Source organism: Odocoileus virginianus, chromosome 28 (genome assembly GCF_023699985.2).
Source record: "Odocoileus virginianus isolate 20LAN1187 ecotype Illinois chromosome 28, Ovbor_1.2, whole genome shotgun sequence".
Lineage (NCBI taxonomy): Eukaryota > Metazoa > Chordata > Mammalia > Artiodactyla > Cervidae > Odocoileus > Odocoileus virginianus.
The window spans coordinates 20243947-20269881 of NC_069701.1; the positions used below are offsets into that span (position 1 = coordinate 20243947).

At 39.0% G+C, this 25935-nt stretch overlaps 1 pseudogene; it reads right to left on the reverse strand.

Annotated features, from left to right (window-relative positions):
• Positions 1-3434: 3434 nt before the first annotated feature.
• On the reverse strand, positions 3435-25050 carry LOC110130546 (small ribosomal subunit protein uS2-like; annotated as a pseudogene).
• Between the last annotated feature and the right edge of the window lie 885 nt (positions 25051-25935).

Genomic DNA, 25935 nt, shown 5'->3' on the forward strand with positions numbered 1-25935 from the left:
TGTATGTGTCCCTTGCTTTGAGGTGGGTCTCTTGTAGACAGCATATATAGGGGTCTTGCTTTTGTATCCATTCAGCCAGCCTTTGTCTTTTGGTTGGGGCATTCAACCCATTTACATTTAAGGTAATTATTGATAGGTATGGTCCCGTTGCCATTTATTTTGTTGTTTGGGGTTCACTTTTATACCACCTTTCTGCGTTTCCTGTCTAGAGAAGATCCTTTAGTATTTGTTGAAGAGCTGGTTTGGTGGTGCTGAATTCTCTCAGCTTTTGCTTGTCTGTAAAGCTTTTGAGTTCTCCTTCATATCTGAATGAGATTCTTGCTGGGTAGAGTAATCTAGGTTGTAGGTTATTCTCTTTCATTACTTTAAGTATGTCCTGCCATTCCCTTCTGGCCTGAAGGGTTTCTATTGATAGATCAGCTGTTATCCTTATGGGAATCCCTTTGTGTGTTATTTGTTGTTTCTCCCTTGCTGCTTTTAATATTTGTTCTTTGTGTTTGATCTTTGTTAATTTGATTAATATGTGTCTTGGGGTGTTTCGCCTTGGGTTTATCCTGTTTGGGACTCTCTGGGTTTCTTGAACTTGGTTGGCTATTTCCTTCCCCATTTTAGGGAAGTTTTCAGCAATTATCTCCTCGAGTATCTTCTCATGGCCTTTCTTTTTGTCTTCTTCTTCTGGGACTCCTATGATTCGAATGTTGGGGCGTTTCACATAGTCCCAGAGGTCCCTGAGGTTGTCCTCATTTTTTTTTATTCTTTTTTCTTTTTTCCTCTCTGCTTCATTTATTTCCACCATTTTATCTTCTAAGTCACTTATCCTATCTTCTGCCTCTGTTATTCTACTCATGGTTCCCTCCAGAGTGTTTTTGATCTCATTTATTTCATTATTAATTTTTAATTGATTTTTTTTTATTTCTTCTAGGTCCTTGTTAAACATTTCTTGCATCTTCTCAATCTTTGTCTCCAGGCTATTTATTTGTAACTCCATTTTGTTTTCAAGATTTTGGATCATTTTTATTATCATTATTCTAAATTCTTTTTCAGGTAGATTCCCTATTTCCTCCTCTTTTGTTTGACTTGGTGGGCTTTTTTCATGTTCCTTTAGCTGTTGGGTATTTCTCTGCCTTTTCATCATGTTTAGATTGCTGTGTCTGGAGTGGGCTTTCTGTATTCTTGTGGTCTGAGGTTCTTTTTTATTGTGGAGGTTTCGCCCAGTGGGTGGGGTTGGACGATTAGTTTGTCAAGGTTTCCTGGTTAGGGAAGCTTGTGTCAGCGTTCTGGTGCGTGGAATTGGATTTCTTCTCTCTGGAGTGCAATGGAGTGTCCAGTAATGAGCTTTGCGATGGGTCTCTGTGTTAGGTGTGACTTTGGAGAGCCTGTATGTTGACACTCAGGACTATGTTCCTGCGTTGCTAAAGAATTTGCGTGGTATGTCTTGTACTGGAGCTTATTAGCTCTTGGGTGGTGGTTGGTTTTGGTGTAGGTATGGAAGCTTTGGGATGGTCTCTTATTCCTTAATGTTCCGTGTGGTCAGGAGTTTTCTGGTTTTCTCAGGATTTGGGCTCAATTCTCCTGCCTCTGGATTTCAGTTTTATTCTTCTAATAGTCTCAAGGCTTCTCCAACTATACAGTACTGATAATAAAACTTCTAGGTTAATGGTGAAAAGATTCTCCACCGTGAGAGACAACCAGAGAGGTTCACAGAGTTACATGAAGAATAGGAGAGGGAGGAAGGAGATAGAGGTGAGCAGGAGGAGAAAAAGGGGACTCAAGAGGAGAGAGACAGATCTACGCAGTTATCTGTTCCCAAAGTGTTCTCTGTAGCCCAGACACCCACAAAGATTCACAGAGTTGGATTGGGAAGAGAAGGGGAATGGAGGAAGTAGAGGTGTTCTGAGGGAGAATAACAAAGATTGAAAATCTAGTGTAGAGGTTAGACTCTTTGAAATACAATATTTAAAAACAAAAACACAAAAAAATTTAGAACTGTATATGAAGTTCAGTTTAAAAATAGGGTTTCTCTCTCTCTCTCTTTTTTTTTTTTGTGTGTGGCTATAGTGAAATGAAAATGAAAGTTAAGGAATAATAGAGGAGTATTAGAGGACTCTAAAAGGAAATAGGAGAGAAAAACAAGAAAAAGAAAAAAAAAAAAAAAAAAGAAAAGAAAAAAAATTTTTTTTTTTTCCCCAAATAAAAAAATCGTAAAAATATATATGAAAATGAAAGTTGAGGAGTAATGGGGGAGTTATAGGGAATTATAAAAGAAAATGAAAGAGAAAAAATAAAAAATTTAAAAAAAAAAAAAAAAGGGAAAGGAAAAAAAAATTTTTTTTTTTTTTAATTAAAAAAAAATGTACATATATATCTAGGAATTTCTCTGAGGTTGTTGCGGTCAGCGTAGGTTCATTTCAATTTCAGATAGCTCCTCTTTCCAGCTTACACTTCTCGATATCTGTAGGTCCCTTCCCTTGTAGCCGGTGTTACCTTCAGGGATTTTAATCTGTTGCACCGGTCCTTTCTGAAGCGGTTCCCTTTGTTTATTTGGCTTCTGTTTGCTGTCTCTTTGGTGTCTAATTTCCGCCCTGACACAGGCGGGCGGAGGTGATCTCTTATTTAAGTTCTCTAGTTCAGTTCAGTCCTGCTACAGGGAGGGCGGGGCGCTGCAGACAGATACCGCTCTGTGTGGATAGCGCTCACCGTGTTCCGGCCACACTGGGTTTCCCCCTCTCACGGGTGTCTGTGCTTTCGCCGTCTACACTGCTCAGGCTCCCGGCTGCTCCACATGGAGCGGGCCCTGCGTTGAGTGCGGTTCCAGCCTTCGGGTACTCCACAAAAGCGCAGATTCGGTTGCTCCTGCGTTTTGTGTCTTCCCCGGCCTGAGCGGTTCAGGCAGCCAGAGGCTTGGGCGTATTCTCCCTAGGTGCGGCGCGCCTTTTCCCTCCGCAGCGGCCCAGGCAGCCAGAGGCTTGGGCGTACTCTCCCGGGTGCGGCACGCCTTTTCCCTCCGCAGCGAGCGGCTCAGGCAGCCTTGTTTTTTCTTTTTATCATTGAATATTTCTTTTAAATAAACGCTGTTTATTTTCAGCCATCCGTATTCCATTTATTTTGTGTGTGGAGCCCATGGAAGAAGAGCTTGAGACCACTCAGTGGTCATCCCTACCCGTTCAGTAGTCTGACCAGTGGGAGTTCCAGACCAGCCCCTGTCGGGGGCTCAGCCCTGCTGTCTGCCCTGGACACAGAGAGTGCCCGCGGTTTCAGACTGGTCTGTAACCTCAGGCTGTGCACACACGCATGCTAAGTTGCTTCAGTTGTGTCCAACTCTGCGACCCCATAGACTGTACCCCACCAGGTTCTTCTGTTCATGGAACTTCCCGGTCAAGAATCCTGGAGTGGGTTGCCATGTCCTCCTCAAAAGGATCTTCCCAACCCAGGGATCAAGCTCGCGTTTCCTGTGTCTCCTGCATTGGCAGGCAGATTCTTGAGCACTCAGGCCACCTGGGGAGCCCAACCTCAGGTTGAGCTGTAAGTGCAGTGAACCCAGGTGCTGAAGCGGTACACTCACCCTGAAATTCCTCCTGGGTCACAGCCTTTCCAGCAGCAGCTTCTTCCTTTTCAATCTCTTCTGGATTCTGTAGAAGTAGAGATAAGATATGCTCTCTCATGGGTGCTCACATGGTACCACACATGCGCAGAACTTCCTGGGCCCGTGTCCATCACATCAGACCCACTGTTGTAGAGGATGACATGTTTGCAAAGTGCAGAGTCTGACATAGCATGATGGCAGGGAGGTTAACATAAGACAGCTCTGTAAGAAGGTAGTGGTCAGTCCTGGGATCAATAACCACCAGAAGGCATGGCTCCTGGAAGGCTCCCTGGATCTGACTAGTGAAGTTTCCAGAAGCAAAGTGGCCAGCAATAAAAAGTGGCTCTGGCAGCAGCAGCAAACTTCAGCCCAGCCCCACAGCCAGTTTTCCTAGAGGATATGATGCTGATGTCAGTCAGATTTTCAGTGACAATAATCATACTAGCCATCAGCAGAAGCTTCTCCCAGGTCTTCAGATTTATCCTGTAAACACCATCACTTGTTTCCTTCTGTAGAGGTAACAGTTATTTTAAAGCCACTCATGTATATTCCTCCTGCAAGAAATTTGAGAAGGAGAATCCTCCTCCTTCATTTGCAAGATAGCAAGCACTCCAGACAAGTTTCCCTTTAAGTTATGATGTGAATCTTAGACATTTTCATATGGATCCCTACTTAGGTAGCACAGAAAGTTTCATCAGGTGTTTTTAAATCAAAGAGCAGTTGGGGTTCAGCCTAAGAGTTGCTTTCTGAGGAATGTGAATGCATTTTGTCCCTCTGTCTCTTAGAACATTTGGCTCCTAAATGGTTCTCTGGTCACAATTCTGTGCCAGTCCCCAGTCTGTTTTTCCCACTCCTGTGGGATTCATCTCTCTGAAGCAGCAATGGGATCATTCTGCGTGGCTTGGTACAATCCTTCTGAACTTCAGTCTCTTCAAAGAATAATTTTCCAGCTTCTCCTGACATTTGCTCTTAGGTCAACAACTGGTCTGAATCTACCATTCCAAATAAATTTCCATGTTTCTTTTTCAGTATACCACACATCCCAACAAATTGGAGCACTCTGTTGTTAACAAAAGGCCCATTTTCTGTTTTTCTGCCTTTATGCTCACTGTTAACGCCCACAACATCCTTTTGCTTGCCTTTCATTCATCAACGCCCAACATTACTCATCATTCATGACCCAGGAAATAAGTGGTGGCATCTACAGCATAGATCTGAAGACCTGGGAGAAGCTTCTGCTGATGGCTTGTATTCTCTTTAAGTTCCTTCCTTTATCCTCTCACTGGAAATTGAGATCCCACCCTGACATTGGCAAAAATATACAACCCTGAAGAAGGTAATTAAACTTCATCATGCTTCAGTTTCTTTATCTGCTGAATGCAATAAGTTATATATACCTTTTGCACATTAAATTAAATAATGTATGTAAGTAATCACTCAGTGCCTGGTACATATACTTAATACATGAGAGTGATTATTACTATTATTATTATCATTAATCTATACTTTTGTATACACCTATCAGCTCCTGCTTTGCAGTCTTTGACAGTGGATCCCATATTTGCATCAGGTGCACCTTTCATAATTCATGTCAAAATATCTGACAAACAGTATTAGCAGTGAACAAGGCTGAATAAACAAATAAATCATCCTAAACTTTATTAGTAGGCTCCCCTATGGCAGAGTATTGCATTATTTCTCTTGGGCTGCCATAAATGATTACCACATATTGAGTGGCCTAAAGTAACAGAAATTGACTCTCACTGTTTAGGAGGCTCGAAGTCCAAACTCAAAGTGTCAGCACCGATTGCCTGTGAGGGGAAAATGGCCTCATATCTTGGCTAGTTTCTAGTGTTTACGGGGGTGGCAGAGGATAAGATGGTTGGATAGCATCACTGACTCAATGGACATGAGTTGTGAAAAGTCTGGGTAGTAGTGAAGGACAGGGAAACCACAAGTGCTGTAGTCCACGGGGTCACAAAGAGTTGAATACGACTTACGACTGAACAACAACGAAGAGGATAGATGTGTTCCTCAAATCTGTGCTCTCTCTTTCCTTTCCCTTCTTCTCTGTGTCCTCTCTTATTACAAAAACATTAGCCATTGGATTTAGGGCTCAGCCCAAATCCAGAATGATTTCTTCTTAAGATCCAAAAAAGGTCACCTTCCAAAGTTTGAGTAGTGAGTTTTGTGGAAACACTGTTCAACCCATGACAAGTTTCAGCTTCTGTGTGAAATAAGGATAAATAATATCTACCTTAAAATGTTTCTATGTGGATTAAAACAGATAAGTCTTGTAAAGGACTTAGTATAGTCTAGTTGTTTTGAATCAGTCAATAAATGTTGGCTTCTTCCTTTACTTATTTATTTTTACTTTTACAGGATGGATCCCGTCATTTGGAAAGCTCACCAACCTTCATGCTTTTTACTTAACTAACTTCTTCTAAATAGTTGTGCCTCAACTTAAGTGTCACTTCAGGGGTGTTCTCTGACACTTCCGTAGACTCTAATAGTCCTCAATCCCCTTTATCATTCTTGATCACAATGGTGTAATGACTGGTTAATTATTATGATCAAATAGTAATTGAATGTACTTTAGCCAATTAAACTTTAGTACCTGGCTCCCCATGGAGGTATATGCTCTGTGGGAATGAGAACTCTTTGGTTTGATATGGACTCAGATTACCTGGGATGAATCCTACCTCTTCTTCCTTGAGTAAGTCCCTTAATCTGCTTAAGCCTCGGTTTCCTCATATGAAATGGCTCTAATAGCATTACTTGCATGAAGCAATTGTATGGATCAAATGAAATCCTGTATGGAAAACATGGCTCATTGTACCTGGTACATTCAAGTGCCTAAAAACTGCTGCTTAGTATTAATATTATTTTCAGTTCCTGGCATCTAGTTGAGGAAGTGAATGAATGAATACTGAATGAATGAGACAGGTTATTGGTCAAACCTAGGAATTCAACCTGTGCCACAGAACAGTGTGGCAATTTAATATGTTCCAGTGACCTTGTCCTTATTAGAGATTTTCTCTAACCAAACGAGGTAGAAAGCCCAAGGGAAGAGGTGCCTAACACCACTGCCCCAAATAATTTCCTCCATTATAACCTTTACAATCCCATTAAAACAAGAATTCAAAACAAAAAAAAAGGTTCATAGAATCCAATTTGTTTCTAGCCCCAGGGTGGTCTTTTGGAGATGGACAAGGACAGAAGGGCAGTGAAAAAAGATCAGCTAAGTCCAGGTCCGTAACAGGTGAAGTGTGTCTGGAGGCGACAGTGCTATAGTGTGAGAAGGGATAGAAAGTCGTCAGGACATTGCAGCTTTTACTGTGCTTCTGTACAGTTTAGGGGAGGAAAACCAATATTGTATGGACATAAAAAGCAGCTTCAGTATTAAAAAGAAAATTATTCACTATCCTAAGAATATATTGCTCTTCATAGAATAACCATGCCCGTTGAAGAACAAGTAGTATTTATGTCAATCTTGCCTATGCAGCAGAGAAGATAATTTCGTGGTACACCTTTGCCATCAGACTGACCTGGTTTGAAACTCTGGTGGAAATGTCACTTTCTTTTTAAAATGAATCAGGAATCATACAGGTTTTCAGTTTTCTTTGGAGGTTAGAGAGGCTGACAGTTTGTTTCCTGAAGTCATTTTATATTTCCTTAAATAGAGGAAACTGAAAAAATGACTTTTTTTTTTTGTTTTGGGTGGGACACATACTTTTAGAAATTAAAGATTATTTAGCTCAAATATCTTAATTCACAAATGATAAAGCTGGGGAGAAGAGAGATTAGGTGATTTGACAAGGGTCACGCTGCAATTTGGTATTTTCGATTCAGAATTCAAAGCTAGATCAATGCCACAGGGATCAGATCTCTTTCCCTTGTGCTTGGCTTACCCACCATGGGCAGCTATTTCACTGAAGGATAAGAAGCAGCATCAGGCAAATCCGGGACTAAAGGGGCATTGAAAGACTTCCCTGGTGGCTCAGAGGATGAGAATCCGCCTGTCAAAGCAGGAGACGCGGGTTCGATCCCTGGTCTGGGAAGATGCCACATGCCGAGGATCGACTAAGCCTCTGTGCCACAAGTACTGAAGCCCACGTGCCTAGAGTCTGTGCTCTGCAACAAGAAAAGCCACTTCAGTGAGGGGCCCCCACACGGCAGCTTGAGGGTGGGCCCTGCTCGCTGCAGCTAGAGAAAGTCTGTGCAAAGCAACAAAGACCAAGCCCAGCCAAAAGATACATAAACAAATAAAGTGAGAAAGAAAAATTTTTTTAAAAAAGAAGGGCATTGAAGATTTATCTTTTCTGCTGAGTTTCAGCTTCACAGTTCTATTATCCTCCACAGTCAAGAGTGCAATGTTGGCTTTTGTTTGTATGATGACTCAGGAAATATGGATTCTCTCTCTCTTTTAGTAAAAAACAGGGCTTAATAACTGGGAATGATATCTGAATATAGACAAAAATGGTTTCATTTATAAACATACACTACTTTTAGATGTATTTGTTGAAGCTGAAACTCCAATACTTTGGCCGCCTCATGCGAAGAGTTGACTCATTGGAAAAGACCCTGATGCTGGGACGGATTGGGAGCAGGAGGAGAAGGGGACGACAGAGGATGAGATGGCTGGATGGCATCACCCAGTTGATGCATATGGCTTTGGGTGGACTCCGGGAGTTGGTGATGGACAGGGAGGCCTGGCGTGCTGCAGTTCATGGGGTCACAAAGAGTCGGACATGACTGAGTGACTGAACTGAACTGAATTGAACTGATTTTTAAAGGAGAACTCTGTTGTGCAAAAGCTTTTAAGTTTTATTAGGTCCCATTTGTGTATTTTTGCTTTTATTTCTGAAATTCTGGGATGTGGGTCATAGAGGATCCTGCTGTGATTTATGTCAGAGAGTGTTTTGCCTATGTTCTCCTCTAGGAGTCTTATAGTTTCTGGTCTTACATTTAGATCTTTAATCCATTTTGAGTTTATTTTTGTGTATGGTGTTAGAAAGTGTTCTAGTTTCATTCTTTTACAGGTGGTTGACCAGTTTTCCCAGCACCACTTGTTAAAGAGGTTATCTTTTTTCCATTGTATATCCTTGCCTCCTTTGTCGAAGATAAGGTGACCATAGGTTCGTGGACTTATCTCTGGGCTTTCTATTCTGTTCCATTGATCTATATTTCTGTCTTTGTGCCAGTACCATACTGTCTTGATGACTGTGGCTTTGTAGTAGAGTCTGAAGTCAGGCAGATTGATTCCTCCAGTTCCATTCTTCTTTCTCAGGATTACTTTGGCTATTCGAGGTTTTTTGTATTTCCATACAAATTGTGAAATTATTTTTTCTAGTTCTGTGAAAAATACTGTTGGTAGTTTGACAGGGATTGCATTGAATCTATAGATTACTTTGGGTAGTATAGCCATTTTGACAATATTGATTCTTCCAATCCATGAACATGGTGTATTTCTCCATCTGTTTGTGTCCTCTTTGATTTCTTTCATCAGTGTTTTATAGTTTTCTATGTATAGGTCTTTTGTTTCTTTAGGTAGATATACTCCTAAGTATTTTATTCTTTTTGTTGCAATGGTGAATGGTATTGTTTCCTTAATTTCTCTTTCTGTTTTCTCATTGTTAGTGTATAGGAATGCAAGAGATTTCTGTGTGTTAATTTTATATCCTGCAACTTGACTGTATTCGTTGATTAGTTCTAGTAATTTTCTGGTAGAGTCTTTAGGGTTTTCTATGTAGAGGATCATGTCATCTGCAAACAGCGAGAGTTTCACTTCTTCTTTTCCTATCTGGATTCCTTTTACTTCTTTTTCTGCCCTGATTGCTGTGGCCAAAACTTCCAAAACTATGTTGAATAGTAGTGGTGAGAGTGGGCACCCTTGTCTTGTTCCTGATTTCAGGGGAAATGCTTTCAATTTTTCACCATTGAGGGTGATGCTTGCTGTGGGTTTGTCATATATAGCTTTTATTATGTTGAGGTATGTTCCTTCTATTCCTGCTTTCTGGAGAGTTTTAATCATAAATGGATGTTGAATTTTGTCAAAGGCTTTTTCTGCATCTATTGAGATAATCATATGGTTTTTATCTTTCAATTTGTTAATGTGGTGTATTACATTGATTGATTTGAGGATATTAAAGAATCCTTGCATTCCTGGGATAAAGCCCACTTGGTCATGATGAATGATTTTTTTAATATGTTGTTGGATTCTGTTTGCTAGAATTTTGTTAAGGATTTTTGCATCTATGTTCATCAGTGATATTGGCCTGTAGTTTTCTTTTTTTGTGGCATCTTTGTCTGGTTTTGGAATTAGGGTGATGGTGGCCTCATAGAATGAGTTTGGAAGTCTACCTTCTTCTGCAATTTTCTGGAAGAGTTTGAGTAAGATAGGTGTTAGCTCTTCTCTAAATTTTTGGTAGAATTCAGCTGTGAAGCCATCTGGTCCTGGGCTTTTGTTTGCTGGAAGATTTCTGATTACAGTTTCGATTTCCTTGCTTGTGATCATTTTGTTAAGATCTTCTATTTCTTCCTGGTTCAGTTTTGGATAGTTATACTTCTCTAAGAACTTGTCCATTTCTTCCAAGTTGTCCATTTTATTGGCATAGAGCTGCTGGTAGTAGTCTCTTATGATCCTTTGTATTTCAGTGTTGTCTGTTGTGATCTCTCCATTTTCATTTCTAATTTTGTTAATTTGGTTCTTCTCCCTTTGTTTCTTAATGAGTCTTGCTAATGGTTTGTCAATTTTGTTAATTTTTTCAAAAAACCAGCTTTTAGCTTTGTTAATTTTTGCTATGGTCTCTTTAGTTTCTTTTGCATTTATTTCTGCCCTAACTTTTAAGATTTCTTTCCTTCTACTAACCCTGGGGTTCTTCATTTCTTCTTCCTCTAGTTGCTTTAGGTGTAGAGTTAGGTTATTTATTTGACTTTTTTCTTGTTTCTTGAGGTAGGCCTGTAATGCTATGAATCTTCCCCTTAGCACTGCTTTTACAGTGTCCCTTAGGTTTTGGGTTGTTGTGTTATCATTTTCATTCATTTCTATGCATATTTTGATTTCTTTTTTGATTTCTTCTACAATTTGTTGGTTATTCAGAAGCGTGTTGTTTAGCCTCCATATGTTTGAATTTTTAATAATTTTTTTCCTGTAATTGAGATCTAATCTTACTGCACTGTGGTCAGAAAAGATGACTGGAATGATTTCAATCTTTTTGAATTTACCAAGACTAGATTTATGGCCCAGTATGTGATCTATTCTGGAGAAGGTTCCGTGTGCACTTGAGAAAAAGGTGAAGTTGATTGTTTTGGGGTGAAACGTCCTATAGATGTCAATTAGGTCTAGCTGGTCCATTGTGTCCGTTAAAGTTTGTGTTTCCTTGTTCATTTTCTGTTTAGTTGATCTATCCATAGTTGTGAGTGGGGTATTAAAGTCTCCTACTATTATTGTGTTACTATTAATTTCCTCTTTCATACTCATTAGCGTTTGCCTTACATATTGCGGTGCTCCTATGTTGGGTGCATATATATTTATAATTGTTATATCTTCTTCTTGGATTGATCCTTTGATCATCATGTAGTGTCCATCTTTGTCTCTTTTCACAGACTTGATTTGAAAGTCTATTTTATCTGATATGAGTATTGCGACTCCTGCTTTCTTTTGGTCTCCGTTTGCGTGGAATATTTTTTTCCAGCCCTTCACTTTTAGTCTGTATGTGTCCCTTGCTTTGAGGTGGGTCTCTTGTAGACAGCATATATAGGGGTCTTGCTTTTGTATCCATTCAGCCAGCCTTTGTCTTTTGGTTGGGGCATTCAACCCATTTACATTTAAGGTAATTATTGATAGGTATGGTCCCGTTGCCATTTATTTTGTTGTTTGGGGTTCACTTTTATACCACCTTTCTGCGTTTCCTGTCTAGAGAAGATCCTTTAGTATTTGTTGAAGAGCTGGTTTGGTGGTGGTGAATTCTCTCAGCTTTTGCTTGTCTGTAAAGCTTTTGAGTTCTCCTTCATATCTGAATGAGATCCTTGCTGGGTAGAGTAATCTCAAAGGAAACTATAAGCAAGGTGAAAAGACAGCCCTCAGATTGGGAGAAAATAATAGCAAATGAAGCAACAGACAAAGGATTAATCTCAAAAATATACAAGCAACTCCTCCAGCTCAACTCCAGAAAAATAAATGACCCAATCAAAAAATGGGCCAAAGAACTCAACAGAAATTTCTCCAAGGAAGACATACAGATGGCTAACAAACACATGAAAAGATGCTCAACATCACTCATTATCAGAGAAATGCAAATCAAAACCACAATGAGGTACCATTACACGCCAGTCAGGATGGCTGCTATCCAAAAGTCTACAAGCAATAAATGCTGGAGAGGGTGTGGAGAAAAGGGAACCCTCTTACACTGTTGGTGGGAATGCAAATTAGTACAGCCACTATGGAAAACAGTGTGGAGATTTCTTAAAAAGCTGGAAATAGAACTGCCATATGACCCAGCAATCCCACTTCTGGGCATACACACCAAGGAAACCAGATCTGAAAGAGCCACATGCACCCCAATGTTCATCGCAGCACTGTTTATAATAGCCAGGACATGGAAGCAACCCAGATGCCCATCAGCAGACGAATGGATGAGGAAGCTGTGGTACATATACACCATGGAATACTACTCAGCCATTAAAAAGAATTCATTTGAATTAGTTCTAATGAGATGGATGAAACTGGAGCCCATTATACAGAGCGAAGTAAGCCAGAAAGATAAAGACCATTACAGTATACTAACACATATATATGGACTTTAGAAAGATGGTAACGATAACCCTATATGCAAAACAGAAAAAGAGACTCAGATGTATGGAACAGACTTGTGGACTCTGGGAGAAGGCGAGGGTGGGATGTTTCAAGAGAACAGCATTGAAACATGTATATTATCTAGGGTGAAACGGATAACCAGCTCAGGTTGGGTACATGAGACAAGTGCTCGGGCCTGGTGCACTGGGAAGACCCAGAGGGATCGGGTGGAGAGGGAGGTGGGAGGGGGGACTGGGATGGGGAATACATGTAAAGCCATGGCTAATTCATATCAATGTATAACAAAAACTACTGTAATGATGTAAAGTAATTAGCCTCCAACTAATAAAAACTAAAAAAAAAAAAAAATAAAGGAGAACTCTGGCTTCCTTTGCTCCACCTCCCTTCTTGCTCCTCCCTCAAAAGAGACTTGATTCCCCATGTGAAATGTGAGACATCAGTTAGGGCACACGTACCCATGGGTTACCAGGTTACCAGGTTAAAGTATCAACAACCTCTTTGTGCTGTTCCTTTGGCACTTCTTTCATTAATGCAACTGAGGGAGGAAATGAAACATATTTGGCCTGCAGTGGTGACTGACTCTCAACAGTGGTGAGGTAGAGACATGTACAACTTGGTTTGGCCAGGGTGTTCATGGTTTGCCACTGAAAATCTTATGTCTCCAGGAACTTGCTCAATATGAGGCAAACCAGACAGTTGGTTAGGGTAAACAGCTGTTGGGTTAGCTTCACATCGAGCAGGCAAACTCTCCTAGTCAGGGAACTTGATGCAGAGTTAATCATACACTCAAATTTCAGTAAAACCAAGTCCTAGAACTTCAGCTCAGTTCAGTTCAGTTCAGTCGCTCAGTCGTGTCCAACTCTTTGCGACCTCACGAACCACAGTACACCAGGCCTCCCTGTCCATCGCCAGCTCCCAGAGTCCACCCAAACCCATGTCCATTGTGTCGGTGATGCCATCCAACCATCTCATCCTCTGTCGTCCCCTTCTCCTCCTGCTTTCAATCTTTCCCAGCATCAGGGACTTTTCCAATGAGTCAGCTCTTCGCATCAGGTGGTTAAAGTATTGGAGTTTCAGCTTCAACATCAGCCCTTCCAATGAACACCCAGGACTGATCTCCTTTAGGATGGACTGGTTGGGTCTCCTTAAAGTCCAAGGGACTCTCAAGAGTCTTCTCCAATACCACAGTTCAAAAGCATCATTTCTTCGGTGCTCAGCTTTCTTTATAGTACAACTCTCACATCCATACATGACCACTGGAAAAACCATAGCCTTGACTAGACAGACCTTTGCTGGCAAAGTAATGGCTCTGCTTTTTAATATGCTGTCTAGGTTGGTCATAACTTTCCTTCCAAGGAGTAAACGTCTTTTAATTTCATGGCTGCAGTCACCATCTGCAGTGATTTTGGAGCCCCCCAAAATAAAGTCAGCCACTGTTTCCACTGTTTCCCCATCTATTTGCCATGAAGTGATGGGACCAGATGCCATGATCTTAGTTTTCTGAATGTTGAGCTTTAAGCCAACTTTTTCACTCTCCTCTTTCACTTTCATCAAGAGGCTCTTTAGTTCTTCTTCACTATCTGCCATAAGGGTGGTGTCATTTGCATATCTGAGGTTATTGACATTTCTCCTGGCAATTTTGATTCCAGATTGTGCTTCTTCCAGCCCCACATTTCTCATGATGTACTCTGCATAAAAGTTAAATAAGCAGGGTGATGACATACAGCCTTGACATACTCCTTTTCCTATTTGCAACCAGTCTGTTGTTCCATGTCCAGTTCTAACTGTTGCTTCCTGACCTGCATACAGGTTTCTCAAGAGGCAGGTCAGGAGGTCTGGTATTCCCATCTCTTTCAAAATTTTCCACAGTTTACTGTGATCCACACAGTCAAAGGCTTTGGCATAGTCAATAAAGCAGAAATAGATGTTTTTCTGGAACTCTCTTGCTTTTCAATGATCCAGCGGATATTGGCAATTTGATCTCTGGTTCCTCTGCCTTTTCTAAAACCAGCTTAAACATCTGGAAGTTCATGGTTCACGTAGTGCTAAAGCCTGGCTTGGAGAATTTTGAGCATTACTTTACTATCATGTGAGATGAGTGCAATTGTCCTAGAATTTAGTATTAAGCAAATGTAGTGGCTAAAGTTTCTGGTGTGTTTTGTAAATGGAGTGTGAGATTTTCTTCTCAAAGCTGAACTGAGGGTCTTTTCCCCACCCTTCTTATGGTTTCATGAGCTGCTGAATATACTGCAAATTACTTTTAAGCTTAAACTGTTGACAGCATATTTGTTATTTTTAACTCAAGTCCCTGACTAATATACGCCTTTCCTGCTTCAAATCTCATCATGACACCTACAGATATAGTAGCCATCTTATAATAGGAAATAATGATAATGAGGATAAAAAAAAAAATAGGTAAAGATGGTAGAATGGAAAAAAAGAAAGAGATGTGTTCTTGCTGGTGTAATTAAAACAATGAGAAAGTCCTGCAACTGCCTGTCTCTAAGATATCTCTACCTGAAATAATAAATATCTGATCCTAAGTCATTGTGTCATAGTTAAATAACTATCTTAACTGATTCAGGTTCACATTAAGAATGCTATTATGTAACCTGCTTTTTTGCTCACTCATTCAACAGTATGGGAATTCATATTTCTCTGCCAATAATATAGATTGACAGCATCTATGATGATGGTGCAGCCTAAATTTCCTTGGATGTCCTAGTCCTCATTTCCCACCCAAACTTAATTTACCTGTATTTTGAGCTGCTTTAGAATTTTTATATTATTGTCTCATATAAGTTTCTTGGTAAAATTTTAATAAAATTTAACAGTAAAAGTATTAAGTTATCTTTGACTGTATGGATAACCAAAAGATATAAAATAGCTTTAAAATTGTTTCAAAAAACTTGCAATTGAAAAGTTGGTGAATAATTTTTGCTCATTTCTGCTTCAGGACAGATTTCTGAAGAACTAAGGAATGACTTTAGTCTTTTTTGCTCCTTCAAAACTTTATTTCCTGACTGCAGAATTGGTTCTAGAAGGGGCAACTTAGAACGTCTTCTGTCTCTTCCAAACAAGGAATGAGATGGCTTTCAGTTGTGAAAAATTTCACTGGATTACTCTGCCCAAATGATTAAAAGGGGATGGGAAGTGAAGAAAAGGAAAGGAAAGAAATAAAGGGAGAGTGGGAGAAAGAATAAAGGAACAAAATTAATGAAGGACATAAGAAAGGAAGGAGCAATACAAACTGGAGTTCCAGTATGAAAAGCAAGTGGTTATGAACACACATTATCTGACTTGTTTATAAGCTAAACCCCCATTCATTACCTTATTTTAAAACTTTCAGTTCACTCTTATAATTTTTTCTTCCTTCAACATGTTAGTGGTTCCACAAAAAGCAAGGTGACCTCTATCTTCCCAGAAAGAGCATTTTGCCAAATCAAGGAACTGTCAGCAAGCACGTTGCTTCCAGCCTGCATCTCCCTTCATCCTAGAATCTTCCCAGCTGCAATGAGTAACACAGACAATGCAGACATCTTGTTACTACATATTAAGCCCCTTCCTCTCAGAGTCTGCAATCTATTGGAGACTCAACAAAGGGACCTGCTGCTGATGTACTGGAGTTGTCTCGTTATCAGAATCTGAAGCCACCCTATAGCATAACCCTTGTTAATATCTTTAGTTCCCCTCAACCTGCTGTCTCTAAAATCTTCCCTCTTGCTTTCATGCTGTTTGTGAGAATAAGAAGTAATCATTTCTGATCCGGTATATCAACCTATATAATTGGTCTGTTCATGTTTTCTATTTCTTCCTGGTTCAGTCTTGGAAGATTGTACTTTTCTAAGAATTTGTCTGTTTCTTCTAGGTTGTCCATTTTACTGGCACATAATTGTTTGTGGTAGTCTCTTATGATCCTTTGTGTTTCTGTGGTGTTGGTTGTAACTTTTCCTTTTTTAAATGAATTTTTATTGGAGTATATTTGTTTTACAATGTTGTGTTAGTGTTTATTATACAGCAAAATGAATTAGCCAAACATGGACATATATCCCCTCACTTTCAGACTTCCTTCCCTTCCAGGTCATCAAAGTGCATTAAGTAGAGTTTCCTGTGCTATACAGTATATTCTCATTAGTTATCTATTTTATAGGACTTGACTTCTCTCATAGCTCAGCTGGTAAGGAGTCCACCTGCAATGCAGGAGACCCCAGTTCGATTCCTGGGCTGGGAAGATCCACTGGAGAAGGGATAGGCTACCCACTCCTGTATTCTTGGGCTTCGCTGGGGGCTCAGATGGTAAAGAATCTGCCTGCAATGTGGGAGACCCGAGTTTGATCCCTGGGTTGGGAAGATTCCCCTAGAAAAGAATAAGGCCACCCTCTCCAGGATTCTGGCCTGGAGAATTCCCATGGACTGTATAGTCCATGGGGTTGCAAAGAGTTACACATAACTGAGTGACTTTCACTTTTCTTTATAGGACCTAGAGGATTAACTTTTTCAATTTCTGATTGTGTTAAACACTCTCCATCTAGGCTTTAAAATTAATCTATTTATTATATAACCATTGCAATGAAACTAATATAATAACTAATGTTAGAAAGTTAAAAATGGAAGTCAGGCTAAGTCACTTCAGTTTTGTCAGACTCTTTGTGACCCTATGCACTGTAGCCAGCCAGGATCCTTGGTCCATGGGATTCTCCAGGCAGGATGCTGGAGTGGGTTGCCATGCTCTCCTCCAGGGGATCTTCCTGGGGAGTCTTCCAAACCCAGGAATCAAACCCATGTCTCTTGTGTTTCCTGCACTGGCAGGCAGGTTCTTTACCACCAATGCCAGCTGGGAAGCCCAAAGGTGGAAGTATGCTTTGCTTATTTCCTTCATCCTACCCTTTAGAAGCTACTGTTGACAGTTTGGTATGCACCCTTACAAAGATACTTGCAGGTCAATACATATAATTTTTTACACATGTAAAGAGAATATTTCAAAAATTATTTATGAACTTATATATATTTTGAACTTATCCATATTTTTAAGTAGACAATATTCACCTTAGTCAGAACAAGATGTTGGTCCAACTGGAGCAGTTAAGAATATTTCAAAAACAAAAACAAAGTGAAGAGAAAGTGTAGGGTATATGCAGCTTCTAAAATCCATGATAGAATCTTACGGTAGTTTAATAATATTGAAATACAGGCATTATGTATAGTAAACATATTTACTTAATTCATTTGGTTTCTCAAATGATTAAACAGTAATTTATCATATGACCCAATAATTCCACTTGAGGTATTTACCCAAGAAAAATAAAAAATAGTTACACAAAAAAACTTGTACATGAATGTTTAAATTAGTATTATTCATAAAAGCCAAAAGGTGGAAACCATCAAAATGTTTATCAACTGACAGATGGACAAATGAAACGATATAGCCATACAATGGAATATAACTAATCTATAAAAAGAAAACAACACTGCGATATGCTACAAAATGTATGAATTTTAAATCATTATGCTAACTGAACCAGTTATGAAAGACTACATATTATGTGATATAATTCATATTAAATGTTTAAAATAGGGAAATCCAGAGAGACAGAAAGTAGAATAGTAGTTGCTTAAGACTAGGGAGGGGATGATAGCTAAATGGTACAGGTTTACTTTTTGAAGTGACGAAAACATTCTAAAATTCATTGTACTGATGATAACATATATCTGTGAATATACTAAAAGCCATTGAATTATACATGCTAATGACTAAATTGTATGTTTATATATCAATAAAGTTTTTCTTTTGACTTCCACTTGACAAATTAAGAGCCAAGCTTACAGGTGTCACCCATAAGAGTTCTTCTAGTTCATAGAGAAGACTACTTTTGTTTGCCATTAAAAAAAAAAAAGTCAGGAAGATTGGATTTAGAACTAGGAAGAAGCAAAATATGACAAGTAGGAAATGCCACTGCTCATAGCTTTGGAGGATGGCAATAAGATAAAGTCAGAAGGAGATAGGCATATTAATCAGATGTAGATGGCATTTACATCTTCCTAGGCTTCAGTGGGAGAAGAATTCACATCCTAGTAATGTGAGTAGATGTAAGCAGATGCTATCAGTACCCCACCAAAGCGGTCACTCACCTAGAGTTTGCCTGTAGCTTCAGTGGACAATTTCCATAAAGATTGTTGTATTCTAACCCAAGTACTTATAACTCTTCACCTGGATTTTTTTTTTTTTTTTCTGTTCAGGAATGTCCTTGTCCTAGTAGGGCAAGTAGAATTGCATAAAAGTTACTCCTAGAAGCAACCCTCAATCAATGAGTGATGGGAATCGGTGGATAAATATCCCACCGTGTCCATCCCTCAGGGTAATAATTCTAAGCTTTGCTTTACACAGTCTCTGAAGACCCTCAGTGAGACTGAACTCTAATTTACCATAAAGGTAACCCCCCGATAAATATTTGCTTTACTCTCTGTCTCACTTTCTCACTCCTCGGAACTGCATCCTATAGTACTTCACCCAAATCTTTATTCCAGACTCTGCAATAAGCAGGGTGGGGGGGCATTGAACTCAGGGAGTGATTGCCCCCATTTCTAGGTGGGGTCCCTAGGCGGGAACTAGGAAGTTATACAGAGGACTTCACACTGATTTGGATCAATCCAACATAACCACCAAGGAGTAGATAGGTCTGATCAGAAACAACATCTAGTTCTCTTCCTCAAGGCTTCCTCGATTTTGTTGCAGGGGGTCCCAAGTGGAGACTCGGTGACATTGCCAGTTAGTGCCCTACCGAGAAAGGCTGAGAGCAGCAGGCCATTGAGCCAGGGGCAAGGTGGGGACATGGAATAAACCTAGGGGCTTTAGTTAGCAAAACCCGAGGGAGAATGGAGTTGGCAAGTGGAGGATGTTGCTCCTCTCAAGGAGTGTTAGCCAAGCCTCTAAGCAGATTTAATTGCCATATGACGTCAGTAGAAAAGCCTACAGGTTCAATGGCCATAGGATGCTAGGAGGGCTCCGAGTGACCAGGCCTACAAGGGGTATCTTGCCAAAGAACAGCAGAAAGCAGCTCACAGACTAAAATCAGCGTGAAACCAGATACCCTTCTCCCATGCCACATTTCCTTCCATGAATAAACTGTAACACCATCTTCGCAGTGGAAACAAGGTGGGAGACAGGTTCTCTGAGAACAGCATTTTTATCCAGGAATTACTGAGACCCAACTAAAAGCACTGTTTATGTCTTTAAGCCAACAAAGTTGGACACCTGGTAAGGGTTAGAAATTATATTTCTTCCTGGCTACCAGCAGGTGGCGATCAAGATAAGAGTAATTACAAAAAAAAAAAAATATTATGGGGCTTATCTCAGATTCTAGTGCCAATTAAATTGTGGATTAAACTATACACAAATGAGATGACTGTTTTGTAAAATCTCCATCCTCCATATCAATTTCAGTGAATGATTGTGTTGTATCCCATTAGGTTAACTTATTTAATCATTTCTTCCTAATTACTTTTAGGTGATTTCCAGTATTTGTTACAGATAATGCCATAATAAAATTGAATGTACTTGAGTTATCAACATTCTACATATATTTTTCAATATACAGTTCACAAATTTGAATCTGTGTAACATCAATATCTAGAGTGAAATTGCTGGTCAGACAGTGTAGTTTGCTATTTTTAACTTTATTGTGGAAAATGTCAACATATGAAAGTAAAAGAATAGATCTTCAAAACACATATGTCCCCACTACTGAATTTCAACAAATGGGAGCATCTGCAAATCTTGTTTTATTTATATCTCTTTCCATTTAACCTCTGCTCTCCAATCTATTTCCAGGGATATAATCACATCATTTCAACTACAAATATTTAGAATACATTTCTAAAATAGGTGTACTCTCAACATTATAGCAATAACACCATTATCATACCTAAGAATTGAAAATGGTTCCATCATCCATTTTGAGATGAAATCATTGTTCAAATATATGCTTGCCTCACACTCTGCTGCTGCTACTGTTGCTATTCCCTAAAAGTAATCATTGTTCTGACTTTTACTATCATAGGTTAGTTTTTCCCTCTTTTAAACTTTATGTACATCAAAAACATATAGACATGAAAAAGTACTCCTTTTATTGACCTTTTATTTTCTGTGAAATTTATCCATGAGTAGTCCATTTTTCATTACTATTAGTATTGTTTAATTAATATAATACAACTTTATTATATCATAGCTGCATTTTTAGATTATGTCTAGTTTAATGCATTATTAATAAAGCTGCTACAAACATTCTTCACATGTATTTTGGTGTACCTAAGTTTTTAAAAATTGCTCCATCATAAGGTAAACTAATTAGATTTTGTAGCTCATACCAAACAATTTTCAGTTATAGTAAAAATTTCAGTCTCATTAGCAATGTATGAGAATTCCAGATGCTCTTCTCCTTTCAACACTTGGTATTATCAGTCTTTTCATATTCTAGTGAGAGTGTACTGGTCTAATCAGCATTTGTAATAAATGATGCTGTTTACCTTTTTGTGTTTTTATTTGCAACTTGGATAACCCCTTTTGTGAAACATCTGGTTAGTCTTTTGCCCACCTGTAAAACTGAGCTGTAAGTAATATTTACTTTGCAGGACTTCTTTGTACATTCTGAATATGTCTTTATTTTGGAAATATCTTCTCTTATCTGTGGCGTGTATTTTTACACCCAGTGTACTTTTGTTGAATAGAATTTCCTAATTTTAAAGAAGTTAAATTTACCTGCATTTATTTATTTTTTGGTTCCTGTTTTGCCTATCTCAAATCATGAAGATATTCTCCTGATTTTTTGTATTTTCTTCTTAATCATTTTCTAGATGTTTGTCAATTTTGCTATTTTTTTCAAAGAATCCACTTTTGCCTTTGTTAATTTTCTCTATTGTATGCTTGCTTTCTATTCCATTGATTTCCAATAATATTTTTTTATTTGCTCTTTTCTCTGTTTTTTTGGGCTTATTTTGCTAATTTTTTGTCTATATATTTGAGACAGCAGCTTAACCAATTTTTGTAATTTATTCTAAAATATATATAGTATTAAGATCTCTATATATTACTCCTAAAACAGTGATTTAACTGTTTCTCACAAATTTTGAAATGTCAACATTCATTTTCATTTTAAAATGTTATCTAATACCCACTGAGATTTCTTCTTTGATCCATGTGGCATAAACAACTATGTTGCTTCATTCTGAGCATTTGGGAGATGTTTGAATTATCTTTCCATTGAGTTTGTAGTTTAATCCACTATAGTCAGAGAACATATTCTAAATTATTTCAGTCCTTTGGAATTGTGTATGACTTATGGTCCGGGATATGTTCCATTTTGACTGATGTGCACTTGTAAAGAAGGTGTATTTTGCCATTGTTGGATGTGTTATAATTTTTCTGTCAGTTGTCATGTTGATTGAATGCATCAGTTAAATTTTCTATATCTTTACTGCATTTTTCTTGCCTAGTCTATCAGTTATTAAGAACATGGTAACATATCCAAATACAGTTGTGGATTTACTATTCTTTTTAATTTTATCAACATTTTAAAATATGTTTTCTTCAATGTTATTAGATAATACATAGTTAGAAGTTACATCTCCAGGTGGAGCTAGTCATAAAAAATCCGCCAGCCGATGCAGGAGACTAGACGTAGGAGACATAAGTTTGGTCCTGGGTTGGGAAGATCCCCTTGAGGAGAAAATGGCAGCCCACTCCAGCATTCTTGCCTGAAAAATTCCATGGACAGAGGGGCCGAGGTGGCTACAGTCCACGGGGTCACAAAGAGTCGGACATGACTGAGCGTCTGCGCATGTGTGCTTTTTAAATTACCATTATTCATTATCAGTTCAGTCACTCAGTCACGTCCAACTCTTTGTGACCCCATGGACTGCAGCACCCCAGGCTTTCCTGTCCATCACCAACTCCTGGAGCTTATTCAAACTCATGTCCATCGAGTCGGTGATGGCATCCAACCATCTCATCCTCTGGCGTCCCCTTCTCCTCCCACCTTCAATCCTTCCCAGCATCAGGGTCTTATGAGTCAGTTCTTCACATCAGGTGGCCTGTTGCACTAATTGTCTGGGAGCGAGTGATGAGAATGAAGACAGAACATGAAATCTGGCGCCATGGGGGGGGGGGGGGGGGCTGCCACCTCTATGGGACTGAGGTGCAGAGTCCACTCTGAGTCCAGCTTTAATCCCTAATTGCACACTACAAGGTTTTCTCAGATCTTATCTTTCTCAAGACACAGGCTGTGTTAATCACCTAATCCTAAATGTCATGGACTATACTAACATAGTCCAGATCTCCTTGTGATTACCCCAGGCCGTTTCCTTCTGGGCTAGTCTCCAGAGCAATTAGCAAGTGCGTAGGCAGCATGGACTCGTGTTCCAAAGTCCATACGTTCATGATCCCAGTCATACTTCCTTCTGTCTCTGGTCTTGGGGTTTGTAACAAGGCAATTATTTTTAAGAAAAACATGAAAGATAATCATTAACATAGTTTCTTAATATATGCTGTTTTTCCAGGTGCTATTTCTATGAAATTTCTCAAGGCTATGAAAGTACATCATGAGGAATTCCCACTACAGTGGCCAAAGTATTGGAGTTTCAGTTTCAACATCAGTCCTTCCAATGAACACCCAGGACTGATTTCCTTTAGGATGGACTGGTTGGATCTCCTTGCAGTCCAAGGGACTCTCAAGAGTCTTATGCAACACTACAGTTCAAATGCATTAATTTTTTGGTGTTCAACTTTCTTTATAGTCCAGCTCTCACATCCATACATGACTACTGGAAAAACCACAGCTTTGACTAGATGGACCTTTGTTGGCAAAGTAATGTCTTTGCTTTTTAGCATGCTGTCTAGGTTGGTCATTGCTTTTCTTCCAAAGAGCAAGCATCTTTTAATTTCATGGCTGCAGTCACCATCTGCAGTGATTTTGGAGTGATTTTTCATTATAAAATATCTCAATTTCCAGTATTACATCTTGCTTCCCAATCTTCTTTGTCTAATATATGCATAGATCTGTTTTGTTTAGTGTTTCCTTGGTGTATTTTTGGTCCATTCTGTTACTTTCAACCTGTATTCTTATATGTAGTTTCAAAAGGAAGCTCTGGAATTTTATCAGGGGTACTTATTCTTGGAAGGACCTAAAGATAACTTTTTCCTAAGCCCTGAGTCTATTGAATGCTCAGTTGAACTTTTCTTTTCAGGTATTATTTTTGCTTTTGAAATCTATTTCCTTAAGATCAAATAATCACCATAAGCGCAGGTTTAACTCCTGCCCATTTTTTGTTTCCTCTCCTAGACACTGGTTCTGTAAGGCCACAAGTCCCCATTTGCCTTGAAATTTCCTGATGTTTTCAATCAAGTTTTTAAATATTTTACCTAGTTTCTCTAGTTGTTCTCAGGGTTCAGTAATCTGAACAAAGAACCAGGATTTTATTATGGGAAGTATCATTTCTTGCTGCTGATTAAAAACAGGATGAGTCTAACATGTTCCCATTAAGACTTTCTGTATGCTTTTCATCAATTTTTCCTCTTAAATTTTTTCCTTCCTTTTCCTTTTCTTAAAAAAATTTATATTACTATCCTCTTCTTTTGATGCTATTTTTCTTTGTTCTTTTAAAATAGCCTAGTTAAAAACTACACATTGTCCCTAAAAACCCGTGAGAAGTGTTTACTGCACCCATAATATTTGAGCAGCACAGTATTTTCAGTATCATGTACTTGAAATTATTCTGTAAATTCCGTTATATGATCTGTGAGTTATTTCAAAGTTTGTTACATTATTTTCCTATTTTTTATGATTGTTTTACAGTTTGATTTTTATTGTGAATGAAGAAAATTATATGATTGATTTTAGCCCACTGAAATAGCTGGGGGTTTTGGTTTGTTTTTAATGGACTGGTATTTGGTGTGGTTTGTAAATGTTTAGAGTGTGCATGAAAAGAAATTTCTATTCCTCAGATATTGAGTACAGTATTTCATGAAGGGAAGTCTACTTTTTAATCACATTGTTCAAATGACCAAGAGTTTTTCAGTTTATTTTTTAATATTTTTGTCTCCATGGTAGTTTGTACTTTGCCAACTTGGCGAAGATGCATTTACCAGAAGTCTTTTGTTTTATATGGTGTCACATTAGATTACAAAAGAGGCAGACAGAAGGGAAGCTGCAGCTTTCTTTCTGAATGTCTTGAAGCCAGTTATGTGGCTGGACGAGGCTTCCCCGCTGGCTCAGGGGTAAAGAATCTGCCTGCAATGCAGACCTGGGCTCAATCCATGAGTCAGGAAGATCCCCTGGAGGAGGGCATGTTAGCCCACTCCAATCTTCTTACCTGGAGAATCCCATGGACAGAGGAGCCTGGTGAGCTTCCGCCCACGGGGTCATAGAACCGGACACACGTGACGCGACAGAGCACAGCGCAGCACATGGAGAAGGACGCGCAGAAACGGATCCAGTGGGATCTACTTGTCCAAGACCTTTTCTACCCCACATTCACATCTTTCCAGTCGGCAAGTGGCCCCAAGCCCCTGAGTACACTTGACTGAGAGCTCAGGGCAGTGGTGACACAGCAGGCGGAGTTTTACAGACTCTTTCCTGAGCGTCCCGCGTTTGCGCATGCTCCAATATGGCCGCACCTGGCGGTGTTTCAGCAGCGCTGAACGGTACCTTTCCTCTGCACATCCAAAACTTCCCTCCCAGAAAATTACTTCCTAGTTCCTTCCACAATACCAAAGTCCTATCTGTATAGCGAACCTTCTGTTCTACAGTATTATTTTCTAAATTCCATCATATGATCTGTGAGTTATTTCAAAATTTGTTACATCATTTTTTCCTATTTTTTATTATTGTTTTCTAGTTTGATTTTTATTGTGAACAAATAATTCACAAAGAATGATTGATTTTAGCCCACTGAAATTGCTGGGGGTCCTGCTTATATCCTGAGAATCAACTTGTATTGTTTAAACTTAGAATGTGATGTATTTCATTTCTCACCAATGTGCAATTTTATTTTCTTGAATATATTGGTAAAAGCACATACTTAATCTTATCTCTTTTAAATAAGATTTTCCATAGTTATTTTATGTAATTATTTTTCTTAACTACACAGGCCTAGGGTTCTGAGGGTGTAAGATTTCAGCCACTTCTTCACACTGCAGGATTAGAACAGTTTGACAAATTGGGAAGCCCTGAGTCTACATGCCTTTGCATACTTTTCTCTGATAGGTTGGAATGATAGATGTTTGGGAGTTATTACATAAAATGCTCTTGGCTAGTGAATTTGTTACTTTTATGAAATTCTTACCAGTTTTATATCCCACTCCCCAAAATAACCCCGAAGATTTTCAAAAGCTCCTCTCCCATGTGACTTAGCAGCAGCATAGACTATATTCCTAGGGATATGGGATAGAAACAAGGGAAATGCATTATCTCACAAGTAGCCCAAACAATTCCACTGAAGCCTGTTGTGGATTTCTTTAGGGGAATGATGGACTTAGAAAAAA